The sequence below is a fragment of the Myodes glareolus genome, chromosome 12, assembly GCF_982192425.1.
Source record: "Myodes glareolus chromosome 12, mMyoGla1.1, whole genome shotgun sequence".
NCBI lineage: Eukaryota > Metazoa > Chordata > Mammalia > Rodentia > Cricetidae > Myodes > Myodes glareolus.
Genome location: NC_142037.1, coordinates 13,251,894 through 13,267,030, shown reverse-complemented (window position 1 = coordinate 13,267,030; position 15,137 = coordinate 13,251,894).

Sequence of the window (15,137 nt, the reverse complement as noted above, 5' to 3'; positions counted from 1 at the left end):
TCCCCAAGTGGCCTCACCCTTGAGATTCCCTGAGGCGCCCAAGGCTCGCCCTGTTCTTCACTCCAGGAGGTGCCCAAGGCTAGCCCTATTCTTCACTCCAGGAGGTTGCTTATTTTACTGTCTTCTAACCTCACTGGGACTTAAGGAATGTTTAAAATCAAGATTTCTAATGAAAACTTGGTCGCAAATACATCATCACTTCTATCCCTCCTAAGCAGAGATGGGAAGACACCAATGCATGTAACCATAGAAACCAACACACCCAAGAGTTTAACCTAAGCTTGGTGCCGTATTAAGTAGTTCGTGGGTTAACCCATTGAATCCTACAAGCACTCTGACATATATACTATCATTTCCCCCGTTTTACAAATGAGGTCATTGAAACCAAGTGCATCAGCAATTTTCTGAGAGACTAGCAGAGCCTGTTCCTAGGGATGAGAGGCTTCCAGCCTAAAGTCAGAGATGATATTCTGATAAGGACGGGTTGGGGAGAAATGGCAACAAAGGTAGAATAATAACTCAAACCCATTAGAAGCTTTGAAGTATTCCTGGCTGCAGAATCATAGGAACCCAATGTGTGTGTGTGTATTTGTGTGCGCACGTGTGCGCACGCGCGCGCGCACACACACATACACACACACACCAGACAGAATGAAACTTAAGAACAGATTCTAAGTAAACACTTCCCCAAGGTCACTCCTCCATCAACACCTTGAATTTGACCAGGAACCTCCCCTTCAATGTGGGATCAGATCAGCAAAAAGAATAGATCTCATCATGGTTGACAGAGACAATCAAGACCAAGTCACCCGACAACTATCAGTGGTGTCCCCAAACAAGATCATTCAGGGACAAGGGAGGAAGCTGTCAGAACTGAACAAAGCCCCAATAGGTATGGTTGTGTGTGCATGGAGCCCAGCACCAGGAAGCTGAAACAGGAGGACCAAGAGTTTGAGATCAAAGGTCTTTTTACCAAGACTCTCTTGACGCCAACAACAAAAATGGAAACACTTGGACTAGGCCTACCAAAAATAATTGAAGTCCCAAACCCAAAAATATATGGTTCTTACACATGATTACACAATGCTAAAATCCATTCTTAGTAGTCTACATTTGTGGGCCTATTTAGCAGGAAAGATGAATCCCGGGGGGGTTTATTTAGCTGCATATCCTTGGCCTTTGGGTCCCTCTTGTATTCTCTTTTATAATGGTGCTTCTACATTTAGGCTTAAACATCTGGCCCTCTTCATGTTTATGCTTCTGCCCTTCCAGCCTGTCTCCTCATTGGCGCTATTCTCACTGGCCCAGGGAACCTACAAGCCAGATTAGCTAACAGTCGCATTTCTTTAAGACTGAGGAATGCTCAACTCCAGTGAGGAAACTGCCACAGACATTTAGAAGAAAGTTGGTTTTTGCCAAAAACAAAAACAAAACAAAAAAAACTCCTTACTTGGGGGCAACAAAACAATTAATGGCAGGACAAGAACCTGTCTTCTTTATTCTATCACCTGCTGACCTGTGTGGGAATGGGGCGGGGCGGGGTCCACATGATAATCATATAAGGAGTGTCTGCCAAATCTATCCTGTGCCCCTCCAAGGCTGCAATAAGTCTTGTCTCAAATCTACAGCCTCCTTGGATTCCAGGAAGAACAAAATGTGCCAGGAAATACCACCTCTCACCCCAGATGAGGGTTATCCAAGAGGGTAGATGCAACTATCTCCAGAGAACCCCTTGTCCCCTCCGACAGCAAAGTCCTCCGACCACCTTGTAAGACCGGAACAGGAAACGCACAATTATGCTCAATTACGCACACCTCCTAGACTGAATTTTAATCTACTTAAACCTGAAGCTCAAATTCATACGCAAAATATAGAATTGGGTCACCAGAGTCTTTCATCTGCTCCTCTTCTGAATGTGGTCACATTGAACACATCTTTAAAATAAAATAAAAAGATTCTAAAAAGAAACAAAAAAAAGTCACTTGTTTGAGGGTAGACCTCAGGCTAAGAGGAAGCCAGCCATCTCCACTCTCTGAGGCCTCACTCCTCAGTGTGGACTGCAGCTCAGCAGCACAGCATCCCCCGGATGCTTGTTAGAAGTGCGGGAGTCCAGCTCTGTGGAGGCCTATCCAATGCACATCTGGATTTTAAAAGACCCACAGGTGATAAACACACACCTGTAATTCACGGACACTAATCCAGAAGTCTACAGCAACCCTGAAACCAGGGAAGATCCGGAGTTGTCTTGCTTTGCTCCAGTCCAATTACTGGTGAAAGCTCCTGTTTAATGTTGTCAGGATGGATCCACCTCTGCACTGAGGACTGCTATTTTGATTGCCCATTTAACAACAAAAGCAGGATTTTTCCCCCCTAATGAATTGCTTTACTGAACTTCCTATATGAAGCTCATCTATTCTCCCTGGCTGTATGTGTTTTTGTGTGTGGAAAAAGGCAGGGTTTAAATGTCAGAAAGAGGGGATCAGGTTCCCACTCCTCTTGCCAACCACGAGCACATTTACTAGTCTCTTCCCTCCATTAAACATTAAATGATGTTTATGAAGCGTCCACATGGGCCTGGAGCTTTTCTCGGTGCCTGGGGTTGCCAGGTGGCCAACAGAAATGGCATTAGCCTCTGCTTGAACTTTCTACTCTGGTGTTCTTAGAGGCCCTGCAGGAACATACACAGACCCATATTTAAAATGAGAACCAAGAAGGGGGAGACAGGCAACCCATGAGAGTTGCCCCTGATTCTTTATTGTGGGAGCCAAGGAACTGACTGCGATCACCTGATTTCATCTTATCTCAAACCACACCCCCATTGGTTCTGTCCGACATCTATCTTCAACATCCCTGGCCACCTCCCTCTCTGAGAGCATCTCTTCTGTTTCTTACTGTCCAGAGGAGAGTTTGACAATCCATCAAGAACTAAAATAGGTATCAAACAGACCAACTTTCCCTGTTATAATACTATAGAGAGTGACCAGACTCATCAATTCAGTACTAGGGTACATAATTTTTACAACGAGAAAGTATATTTTATAGCAGATCTGGCCTGAGAAAGTCCAGATTGAAAGTAATGGCAAATCAGGTAAGTAATTAAAAGTGGACGGCTCATCCTGGCACACGAGGAAAAGGTTGAGCCCCTGTGGATGGGAACTGTATTCTCACATTTCCGAATCTGTGAGCAACTGTTAAGTAAACTAAGGGTAGATAATTACTTTCCTACCATCCCCAGGAACTGAGATCCATTCAAACCTCCTCCTACTCCACAGGCACCGTTAGCAGACCGAGTTTCTACCCCAGGGAAACAGCAGAGAGAGTCCTTCACAGAAAGCCATCTGCAGGGGAGGCAGGAAAGAGGAGGAGGAAGAGGAAGTGTGTGCACCGGACTCCTGCCCTCCTCGCCTGCTCACAGGCCAAGGATGAATCGGATGCCGTGTGAACGAGATTTGCAGGTGTGAGGGGGAGGCTGCCGGGGCAAGCCCTGGGAATGGGAATGAGGGGAACAGAGATGTTCTGGGGGCAGAAACGGGAGCAAAGGTTGTGCTTGAGTGAACAGAAAATAGGACAGATGCCTCCTCCTAAGGGAAGGCGGCCTGGCCATTCATTCCTTGCGGAGATTTAGAGTCACAAGCATCACAGCCCAACTCTGTCATCAGGGGAGGATGAGAAAGGACCGGAGACAGCCTCCCCAGACAGGAGATTCAGAAGCGTCTGATGTCTTGGAACAACAGCCAAGCCCACTGGGGCAGCCCAAGGAAGGCAGAAGTCTTATTAAGTCAACCATTATGAAAACAAATGAATGAATACACCAATGGTACAAGGCTGTCACGCTGTAGTGATTCTGTGAATGAATGAATGAAAGAATGAATAAATGAGAGCTGATTTAAGCTTCAGAGGCAAAATAATTTGGTTCAAGAACTTGTATCTACCCATTTATGAGTTCATTATATATATAAATGCTAAGTGCCCATTTTTGCTTTGTACCATACAGTTTCAAACTCAACAGAAAAGGTCCGCCTCAGAGAGTTTCCAGGAGAAAGGCAGGCAAGTGGGTACAAATATGAAAGAAAGAAAGAAAGAAAGAGAGAGAGAGAGAGAGAGAGAGAGAAAGAAAGAAGGAAGGAAGGAAAGAAAGAAACTAACCAATAACAAGTGTTACAGAGAAACTAAAATGTAGCAGGAGAGTGAATGGGGAGAAGTTGTACAAAGGGAGATGGGAGAGACAGCTGAGTCAGCAAAGTGCGATTCCCACAAGCAGGAAGGACCTGAGATGAACACCCAGAATGCACAGGGAAAGCGGTGTTTGGTGGTGTGCTCTCACAGGCCCCGTCATGGGGAGGTAGAGACAAGATCTCTAAAGATCCTGACCAGACAGCCTGAGCAGCAAGGCCCAGGACTGTGTCAAAGAACAAGGTGGATAACTCCCGGGGACAGCACCAGAGGTTGACTTCTGGCTTACACACACACACACACACACACACACAAACAAGCACACACAAATACAGAGGTGCAGAGAGAGAGAGAGAGAGAGAGAGAGAGAGAGAGCAGAGAGAGACACAGAGAGATAAATACATACAGAGAGACAAAGATATAGCGAGATAAATAAACACACACAGAGAGAGACATTCACCAAAGAGAAAACAGTACTTAGGTTCTTTGCCAAAAACTCCATCAGAATGACTTAACTGTGCCACTGCAGTTTGAGTGCAACTGTGGTCCATATATAAAAAAATGAGCTTGGCTGCATGCCCAAATCAAGCTTTGTTTATGGACCCTAAGATTTAGATTTCCTATTCTACTTACACTTCATGAAGTATTATCCTTTTGTTTGGTTTGGTTTTGTTTTTACCACTTAAACTATAGTTGGACTCTTTTGTATGCCTGTCATTCAGCACTTAGAAAGATTATGAGTTTAAGGCCAATCTGGGCTACATGGAGAGTTCTAGGCCAGACTGGACTACAGAATGAGACATAGTCTCAAAAAAATGTCCCCATCAAAAACTTTAAATAAAAATAAATATAAACGATAAAGACCGTTCTTATTTCCTGGGCCACACAACCAAACAGGTGAATCAGAATTGGTCTGCCCATCATAGTTTGTTGACTCCTGAAAGAAACACAAGGAAGAAAAGTTCTTGTCTCCCAGGAAAGACGCCTGTGGGCTCAGACTGGAATGAGAGTACAGAATCCTCTATGCAAAGAGAAAAGGAGTGAAGAAGACTCGGGTCCCTGGAAGGCTTGAAGGAGGAATGAACTGGATGCTTCAAAGATCGCGGGGATGGACAGGGTGTTGTTTCACAGCGAGCTGAGTGCAGAAGGAAAGCAGCCCAAGGTGTGTGCTTCCAGGGTCAGCACTGAGCAACAGCAGTCCACTGGAGACACGCTCCAGTGCCGCCTCCAGCGGCAGGTCCATCTCCAGCAGCAGTCGCAGGACAGGGCTGTTGAGTAGGTGCACGCGGAAATGAGTCTGGAACTTGCTGTTCCATTGGCCATTGCTAGAAGAAGATGGAAACATGAAAGCAGGCCGTCTGCATTCACTAACGGGTGAGAGGCTTTCTGCCTGAGGCCTGCCACCATGGTTTCTGATATAGAAGCAGGTCTTCGGGAAAAACTCATTTGGACTTTCAGGTCTAGTTTCTGTGGATGTCTTTGCTGTTCAAGGTTAGTCATTCTTCGACTTGGGGTACCAGGGTGTGAAAAGTGTGGCAGAAGCAGCTCCCAGCATGAGAGGAGACTGTACATGCTTTTAGAAGTGTGGCTGCTTTAGGCTGCACAGCTTTTGCTCGTGACAGAATCTTGGTACACAGCCGATACTGGCCCAGAACTTGTGATCCTTCGGCCTCAGCCTCTCAGGTGCTGGGATTACAGGTGTGTGCAGCCATACTCAGCTCTAGGGCTTACAGGTTTTAAACGTTCTGGATTAACTGATGCCTCGATTCTAACAGCCATGGTCGTGCTGAAGCTTCCATGTGGACACTATCATCTGCTCTCATTAAATCGTAATTTTCAGAGGTCTTCTGATCCTCGCTGTTCAAAAGGAAATGACAATTTCCCCATCAACCACACACCGTGATAACTGGAAATGTCATTAAAAACTAGAAACCCCTGCCGCCGTCCCTCCTCCGTGCTCTAGAACAGTGAGCAAGCAGAGGGCGAAGAAGGAAAGCATCCAGGCCTGGGGGAAAGATGTCATCGGTGTGAGTTGCTGCTTTGACCCTTTGGTTTCTGGCCCCTACAGTCCTTGGTCTTAAGCCAGTTCCTGCTCTTGGAGAAGATACCCTCCCTCTATAGTCTACTCTTCACATGTGGATTTTTACCTTGTCAATTAGTATTGCTTGCACTGAATAGATCCTCGGCCCGCCATCTCCCCGACCGAGGGGCAAAGCAACTTGGCAATTCCCAAGTCCTGGCAGTATCAGAAATGCAGCTGCTACCAATTATCAGCCCCCACCCCACTTCTCACCAGCCTCAGTTTTAAAATGGCTAACTTATTTTTTCCCCCCTCATCTTGTAAAAACACGCACACACCAGCACACATGTGTTCTCGGCTGAAATCACAAGTGCCAAGGCTCAGCCTGGAAAGCATAGCTGTGTTTGGTGGTTCGTCCCCCAAATAGAGGCTCTGGAGGGAAATGCTGATGGGTCATTAACTAAAACAGCACAAACCAGGGCCCAGGTTTTCCCACGTTCCCTCCATTTTGCTTGTCGGCAGAAATGCCAGGCCCAGAATCAGGTTGGCGTGCACAAGCTGTGCCCGACTCTTGGAGGCAAATTTGAGGGCAAAAGGACATTCCCCCCAAGAGTGGCTCAGAACATGCAGAGTGCATCCCAGTGTATATTCTGGGATACTTGGAGTTGAGAGAGATCACAGAATTCTCAGACTGGAAAAGACACGGTATGGTCTAGAAGCCTGAATGCCTGTAACCTATTCAGTTCCAAGCTGAATTCTCCTTGCCCCATCTGATTGACACAAAGAAGCAGCTGAGGGGAGATGGTTCCATAGGTCAAGTGCTTGCCGTGGTAGTGTGAGACCCGAGCACAGTCCACAGGAACCAAGGGGCGGCGAGCCCTGAGTCCAGAACTGGGAGGCCGACTCGTGAAGATCCTGAGGCCTCCTAGCCGGTCCGCCTAGTCAAAATGGCAGGTTCCGGGTTCCATCAGAGATTGTGTCTCAGAAAATTAAGAAGAGAACAAAAAAGGAAGACTCCCAACATCAAAATCTGGCTTCCACATGCACATGCACTGGTGAATGCACTCACAAACACACTTGTGCACACATGCATATCACACACACACACACAGAGAGAGAGAGAGAGAGAGAGAGAGAGAGAGAGAGAGAGAAGTAGAGGAAGAGGAGAGCTGGCACCTAGAAAGTTGAAACCATTTTCTGCCATGTCTTTATTCCTTATGATCTTTTTTATATGAGGGGGGTTGTACATTTGCGTGTGGGGTTGATATGTGTGTAGGGGCATATGGGGGGTACATATGTGTTCATGTATGTGGAGATCAGAGGACAATCTTCAGTGTCATCTACCCTTTCCTTTGAGATAGTCTCTCACTGGCTTGAACTTCATCAGGTAGGCTTCAGTGGATGGCCGGTGAGCTCCAGAGGTCTCTATCTGTCTCAGCTTTTCTGGTATTACAAGCGCACACCAGCTCCTCTGGTCTTTCACAGAAGTTCTAGGGATCAGACTCAGATTCACGTCCTTGCAAAGCCAACACTCTGCTAACTGAACCATCTCTCCAGCCCCGATATTTTTCTAAAGGAACCGCAATGTGCAACTGGGTGAGAACTGACCCCAGCTCACACTGACCGCTCTCAGTTCACAGGTGTGAAAAGTAAGGCAAGTAGAGATTTGTGCGCCAGTTCGCACTGACCCATGCATCTGTGTGTCTGTTGCAAAACACACATGGTGTGTCAGACTACAAGTAAACACTCGTGATAAGGTCTAGTGGATTGGTTTGGGTCTGGATTCCAAAAACCTATGTAAAGCCTGATGCTGTAGCGTGATTCTCTCATCTCAATAAGAAGTAGAGAAACAGAAGACTCCCCGGAAGACTGTGGGCCAGCTAGGCCAGCTAGGCGAGCTAGGCCTGCATACACTATGGTGAACAATAAAAAGAGACAGTCTTAAACACGGTAGAAGGCTTCTGACTTTCACACAAGCACCATGGCACACATATGCCCACAATCACACAAGCAAGTGCCCACAGGAAAGGAAAAGGAAGATATTGATAGCTGGCTGTGTTCACAGACCAAATCAACCATAGTCTGCATATGGAACTTGGGTGTTTCCAAGGCAGCCAGATTTGCAAAGCAGTGAATGGGATACCAGAACATTCTATTCTCTACTTAAAATTCTAAGGACTTTCTAAAAGGTCAAGCATATAGCTCAGGCAGGCTTGAGATCCTCCAACCTCGATCACCGAGATTCTGGTATTGCGGTTCTGAACCTGGATCATACAATGATCACGGCCTAGAATCAGCCACTCCCCAGCTAATCGAGCTAAGAAGAGACCAGTGAAAGGACCTCAGGGAATGATGCTCTGTGGATGCAGGGGGCGGCGGGTATCTCTGACCTCCCGTTCCTCTGATGGTGGCAGGTGAGGGACTTGGGGCTTTGGGAGGTGAGATGGGTGACCCGCAGCAGGGAGCCAGGGCCTGCTGCCGACACTGCTCAGCAAATCGTACCCGACTCTGTTTTTCCCCCAGAATTAAGAAGCAAAAGATTTATGTTTCTCTGGAGGGGGGGGGGGTGGTGAGAAGGTGAACACGCAGAGAGCTCATGGAGCTTTGGGAATAGGGGAGGAGGCATTCCCTCAGCCTCCACTCCTCTCCTGCTTGACAAAGGACAAGCCTGACTCCCCCAGGCTTCCAGCTGTCAGAGATGAGCCCTGATAAGGGCCTGGGGCCTCCTCCTTGAATCCCTTTGTTCCAGCACCCACCCCATTAGAAAAAGGTCACACATCTTTGGCCCCTTTTAATTTCAGGGGTGGAGAGGCAGGAGCTCAGTCGGGGGAACCATGCAATTATGAGCAATTACTTAAACGGCTTTCAGACAAGCGTTGGCCCTCCACCAGGAGCAGAGAGGCCACTGTCTGGGCTTTGTAGACTGGGAAGACAGGGAGTGGGGAAGGGGGGGAGCCTCCAAGCCACCCCACTGGTATTCCTTGCCACTGAGCTGGCTGACACTATCCAGCCCTGCTGTGCAGGGGAACTGTTCACTTAAAAGTCTTCGCTTTCTTGACTTATCTGCCTCTAAAGAAACAAATCTATTAGTGGCAAGGAATCCCGGCCATAGCTCTAAGTGCTGTCCCTACTGGAAAGGGCAGAGCTGGGGGCTCTCTCCTGTCACTGCCTCCTCTGCTCCCTGACAACAGCTCTGAATGGCCCAGGTCAGAAGTGTCTCTGGCCACTACAGATAACAAGAGCCATTACCTTCCAGATTCTTCCCTAACCTCCTCCCTCCCCTCCCTTCCGCCAAAATCCCAACCCCAATTTCTCCCTGGCAGATCAAAGGCAGCCCAGGCTGTAGGAGAGCTCACTCTATCAATAAACCCCTGACAGGGGAATAAACAGACCCATGCAACAGTTCCCACCAGGTTCTCCACGCCACCCCACTCCCAGCCACCCCCCTCCCCCCCAAAGGCTGCCCCTTTCTTTTGCCTCTGAGAACCCTGGAGTTTTAGTGTGGCATTAGTTGGAAATTGCTGCGGCCCCTACTAGCCCCAGAACACTTTCTGGCCTTCACCTGTCAAGCCATAGATTTTTTTTTTTTTTGACCTTCCAAAAACAAATTTCCTTACACTTCAACCGAGTTTGCAGTGAGCAACTAGGAAAGTGCCTTGCCAAGCGAGCCTCTTTTGACAGTTGCGTCTGTAAGACCCGGGTCACTGTAAGGCGGGAAAGAGCATTTCTTGCTGAAGAACTCAAAGTGCCTTGCAGAGGAAGAGGGGACACTGACTCAGAAAACACAAAAGCAAATAATGCTGGATTCGGGGTGCTGACAGAGGGTGTAACGGTACTGAAACTCACAAGAATATTCATTTTAAAACCCAGCCCCACTGATTCTTAGAGCACTTTTATGCTTGTTTTCCCATTTGTTTTTTGATGGGTTATTTGTTTGTATTGGTTTTCTGATTTTTGTTTGCTTTTGAATCAGGGTCTTACTGTGTAGCCCAGGCTGGCCTAGAATTCACTTTGTAACCAAGGCTGTACTCAGTTAGAGATCTTCCTGCCTCAGACTCCTACAAACTGGGGTTGCAGGCATGTGCCCAGCTTCTTCCTTTGATTTCTAAACCCCTTAATCCATGAAATTGGACAGACTAACTTCATCCTGGGACTCTCCGGGAAGTAACAACCTGGACTTCTTATGTACTAGGGGTGTTCACTCTCATGCCTTTCGACTTCAGTATGTAAACTACAACTTTTGGGAGAGAATCTAGCAGCTTCCTCCTTCGCGACGTGTCCAGGTACACTGAAGCACTGTTAAGTCTGAGAATGCTTGGTGAAGATTCCTGAAACCGACCACACTCATACCTGATCAAATCAGGACAGACAAGGCCAACCAGCAATGACAGCAAGTGAGGATGGGGGGGGGGGGGGGGGGACAGGCTGTGTGGCTTGTGGCGCTGTTCACATTTACAGCGCCATCTATAGGGTACACCAACAGTATATTAAAGCCTGGAGCAGGACCGTCTGCCCTTGTTGAGCTGTCTGTATGTTTACTCCCACCACCCAGTTAGACTGACGGCCTCCATTTCTCCCAAGCTCCTTTGTTCTGAGACACAGAGCAAAGCACTTAACAAGCGTAATTATCTCATCTTCATGAGAGTCCCATGAAGCAGATACATTTAACAGGTGAAGTGGGTCTAAAAGAGGTTCCCCCAAAGACACCGGGATGTATACCCGGAGAAGCTGGGGTTTGAGAGCAGGCATCTAACTTCAGGGCCAGAATTCGGATTACTCCTTCCCCATCAACCTACCGTTGCCCATTTCAGCTAAAGGCAACATCTCTCCTTCCGAACTTGCTTACGGCCTTAGCAAGGCCATTTTCTTCCTACAGCTTCAGCGCCTCCTCTCCCTTCTTGTCCTCTTCCTTCCATCAGATCAGAAATAAACACCTGTCTTAACAAAATGACTCCCAGAGCAAATCAGTCAGGAACCTAGAAAAATCACTTGGCTGATTCCAAGTGCCCATCGTGTGTGTGTGTGTGTGTGTGTGTGTGTGTGTGTGTGTGTGTGTGTGTGGTGGTGTGACCTTCAGGAACACATCTTTTACTTTTCCTTTCATTCCAAGTACAACATTTCAAAGCAGCTCTACATTATTTACTAATACGCCTGCCCCGGCAGGAGCGAGCCCTTTATTTATTTCCCCTCCTCCCATCTTAGCACAGTAATTTGCGCTAATCCTTGGGGGACAGGAAGCTTTTTGTTCTATTAAGGCAATGAGCAGCTACCTTTAGACTTGTGTTCAATGACTACCCTGCCAGTTCTCTCAAGCAGTTCCCTGTGAGGGCCTGGGGTCACAGGCAGAGCCTTTGGAAGCAAGCAGTACCTCTACACTCTCCCCTGGAAGGGTCTACGTGCCTGAGAATAGAACCTGGCCTGATTCTTGAGCTAAGTGGATCAGCACGGCTAGCCCGCCTTGCTCAGAACCCAGCCACATACTCATCAGCCAAGTGAGTATAGAGGGTAAAGGAGATTTGAGGGGGGAGAAAAAGCCAATCAAAAGGCAGTTTCTTGTCTCTGCCAAGAAAACCAAATCAATTCCCTTTCTTAGTTCTGCACAACTTAGAAAAGGTCACATACATAATATGCTAAGTGTGGACACATCAGAATGAAATCAAACCAACATGGGGTTGGATTAAAGAAAACAGCGGATGGACACAGGTGTCTTAACACAAGAACTAACTTAATGAGTTCTATGGAAAATATCCCACGGAACATGCCTTCTTCCCATGAGACTTCTCCTGTGCCATAGAGCTCTGCTTCCCCTTACACACCTGCCCTTTACCTTATGGCTAGCCATTCTCTTCCTTTGGAATCTAAAGGGCACAAGGTCATCCTTCAGTGGACATGTCCCGCCTTGGAGAACTGTTTGAGGATTTAGATCTTACATATCCCCCCCTTTTTTTGACAGTTTCCCAAACATTTGTTCCTTTTTTAAAAATTGTTTTTATTGAGCTATATATTTTTCTCTGCTCGCCTCCTCCCCTTCTACCCTTTCCCATGATCCCATGCTCCCAATTTACTCAGGAGATCTTGTCTTTTTTATTTCCCATGTAGATTAGATCCATGTGTGTCTCTCTTAGGGTCCTCTTTGTTGACTAGGTTCTCTGGGATTGTGGATGGTAGGCTGATTTTTCTTTCCTTTATATCTAAAAGCCACTTATGAGTGAGTGCATATTATATTTGTCATTCTGAGTCTGGGTTACCTCATTCATTATTATGTTTTCTAGATCCATCCATTTGCCCGCCAATTTCAAGGTGTTAATTTTTTTTTCTGCTGTGTAGTACTCCATTGTGTAAATGTACCACATCTTCCTTATCCATTCTTTGCTTGAGGGGCACTTAGGTTATTTCCAAGTTCTGGCTATGACAAATAATGCTGCTTTGAACACAGTTGAGCACATGTCCTTGTGGTATGGTTGAGCATCCTTTGGGTAAAAGTGGTATTGCTGGGTCTTGAGGTAAGTTGTTTCCTAATTTTCTGAGAAATCGCCATCCTGAAATCCAAAGCAGCTGTACCAGCTTGCATTCCCACCAGCAATGCAGGAGTGTTCCCTTTGCCCCACATCCTCTCCAGCACAAGTTGTCATTAGCGTTTTTGATTAAACCTTACATATCCCTGAAAGCCTGTTAGAAGACTGTTCCCCAAATGCTCCGACATGCAGAGGTCCCAACCTGAGCAGACGGTTGGCTCAGGAGGGCTCTGACCTCACTGGGATCCATACCATCATGTGCTATTAAGGCTTAAGGATGCCGGCCTATCTGGAAGAAACAGATCACTGGGAGTGTGATCCCTTTTCTGCTCTGCCAGGCCCTTCCACTAACTATTTTTCTTCACCACAGGCCCAGAAACATAGATGTAAGTAATCATAGAATAAACCCTCCAAAGCCATGAGCCGAAGCACGCCTTTCCTCCATAAACTCGTTTATGTCGGGTGTCCAATGACAGGAGGCTAACTAACAAGGAGGCTGGAGAGCTTTTCTGTGTCCCAGACACAGTGGTATTCTGTCTTAAGTGTGTGCGTGTGTGTGTGCATGGGTATATGTGTGTGTGTGTGTGTGTGTGTACATGTGTATGTGTGCAGTTACACATGTGGACGTCAGAGGACAACCTCAGGTGTTGCTCTCATCCTCCACTTTGTTAGAGACAGAGTCTGTCTTCTTACTTGTCCCTATTTATAGCAGTGACCTTCCTATCACCTCATCTCAGTTCCCCTGCGCCAGCGCCGGAATTGCAATCACCTGAACTACTGCACCCAGCTTTGTGTGAGTGTGTGTGAGTGTGTGTGTGTGTGTGTGTGTGTGTGTGTGTGTGTGTGTGTGTATTATGGGGAAAAATAGGCAAAACGGAAGAAGGCTTACATAATCCAACCTGTCGATCAAAACAAAGACCCACCTGCACTTACACCTTAGCAACCAAATTATTTCTCATGGACCCCATAAAAGCACAGTGGTCAGGCCTGGTGTACCCTCGCTTATCTGGCCTTTTGTTAAGCTTGACAGCTTATTTCTTTCTGGTCTGTACTGTTGCTTTGCCTTGAATGAAATATAGTTGTGCTACTTTGCAATCTGTGTGTTTTATTATTTTACCCTTGAGTAAGACACCAAGAACCTGAAAACATGGAAAGACAGTGCCATAGACTATCTAACAAAACCCCTAATACCTGGCATGAGAAATCTTCTTTGAAGATGTCAGTCAAATGTTGCCTAAGAGACTTCTAAAAAACTATAGGCTATTATGGTTGCCCTTGGTTGCCTCCTAGAGACAAAAGATAAGTCCTTATTGCTAAGGACACCATGTACATCAGACACGAGATTCAGAGGATCTGGGCTAGATCTGATATGAAAGCCTCCTCTAGTCCTCCGTGAGGACCAGCAGGCTCCATGCAAGCTTCCAAGAGAGAAAAACAACCAACAGTCCTACCCAGCCTCCAAGCCTATGAACCACAGTGACCAGCATGGCACAATAACCTTAAGGGTGTAATGGTGTCACTTACACTTCGGCAATAACTAACAACTCTCTAATGAGACCAAAGGTCCACTCAACAAGAGGAAAAGTCATGTCTGGTGCTGGAAGCCTAGCCAGGGCTTATAAAGTCATGGATCTTGGAGGAGAAACTAAAAATATAAAAATAAATAAACAAATAATAAACAAACAAATGAATGAATAAATAACACAAGTAAACCAGCATAATGCCTAACTAAATTCTAAATATTTGTCCTTACACCCTCAGATAAATGTAGTTCTCACACCTCATCAAACTTCTCTTTGCAACAGATGGAGACCACGACAGAAAACCACAACCAATCCAAACGCAGATTTCTGGTCACCAGTTCCAACTATACATTTACAACAAAACTCTTGCACCTAAGGCTCAGGGATCATTGAAAAAGAGAAGCAGAAAAATTGCAAGAGAATGGGAAGTTTGCTGTGAGATGACGAAATGCCCGAAGTTATACCCATGAAGTCTCACCAGCATGGTCCCTAAGCAAAACCTGAACGAGATGACACCGTAGGCGTGTCAGCATAGAAGGGGGAGGTCCAGAAGGCTCAACCTTAGGCAGAGCTACAAGCGACTGAAGACGGCTGACAGCCAGAGAAATAACCTTCCCCAGGAAAGAGCATACCAATTAGTCATTCATTACCAAATGGTCAACCCTAAAAACATACAAGCAAGTGACATTATATGAACATATGTGCACTACACATGTAGCAATAATTAAAGAAAAAGAGGCTATGAATTTGAGTAAGAGCCAAGGGGCTACATGGGAGGGATTGGAAGAGAAAAAATGATGTATTTATATTATAATCTCAAAAAACACAAACATCATTAAAAAAATTTAAAACCTGGGAGCTCCTAGCACAGACCCAGACTGTTGGTTAGTTTCTCACACTCCAGGC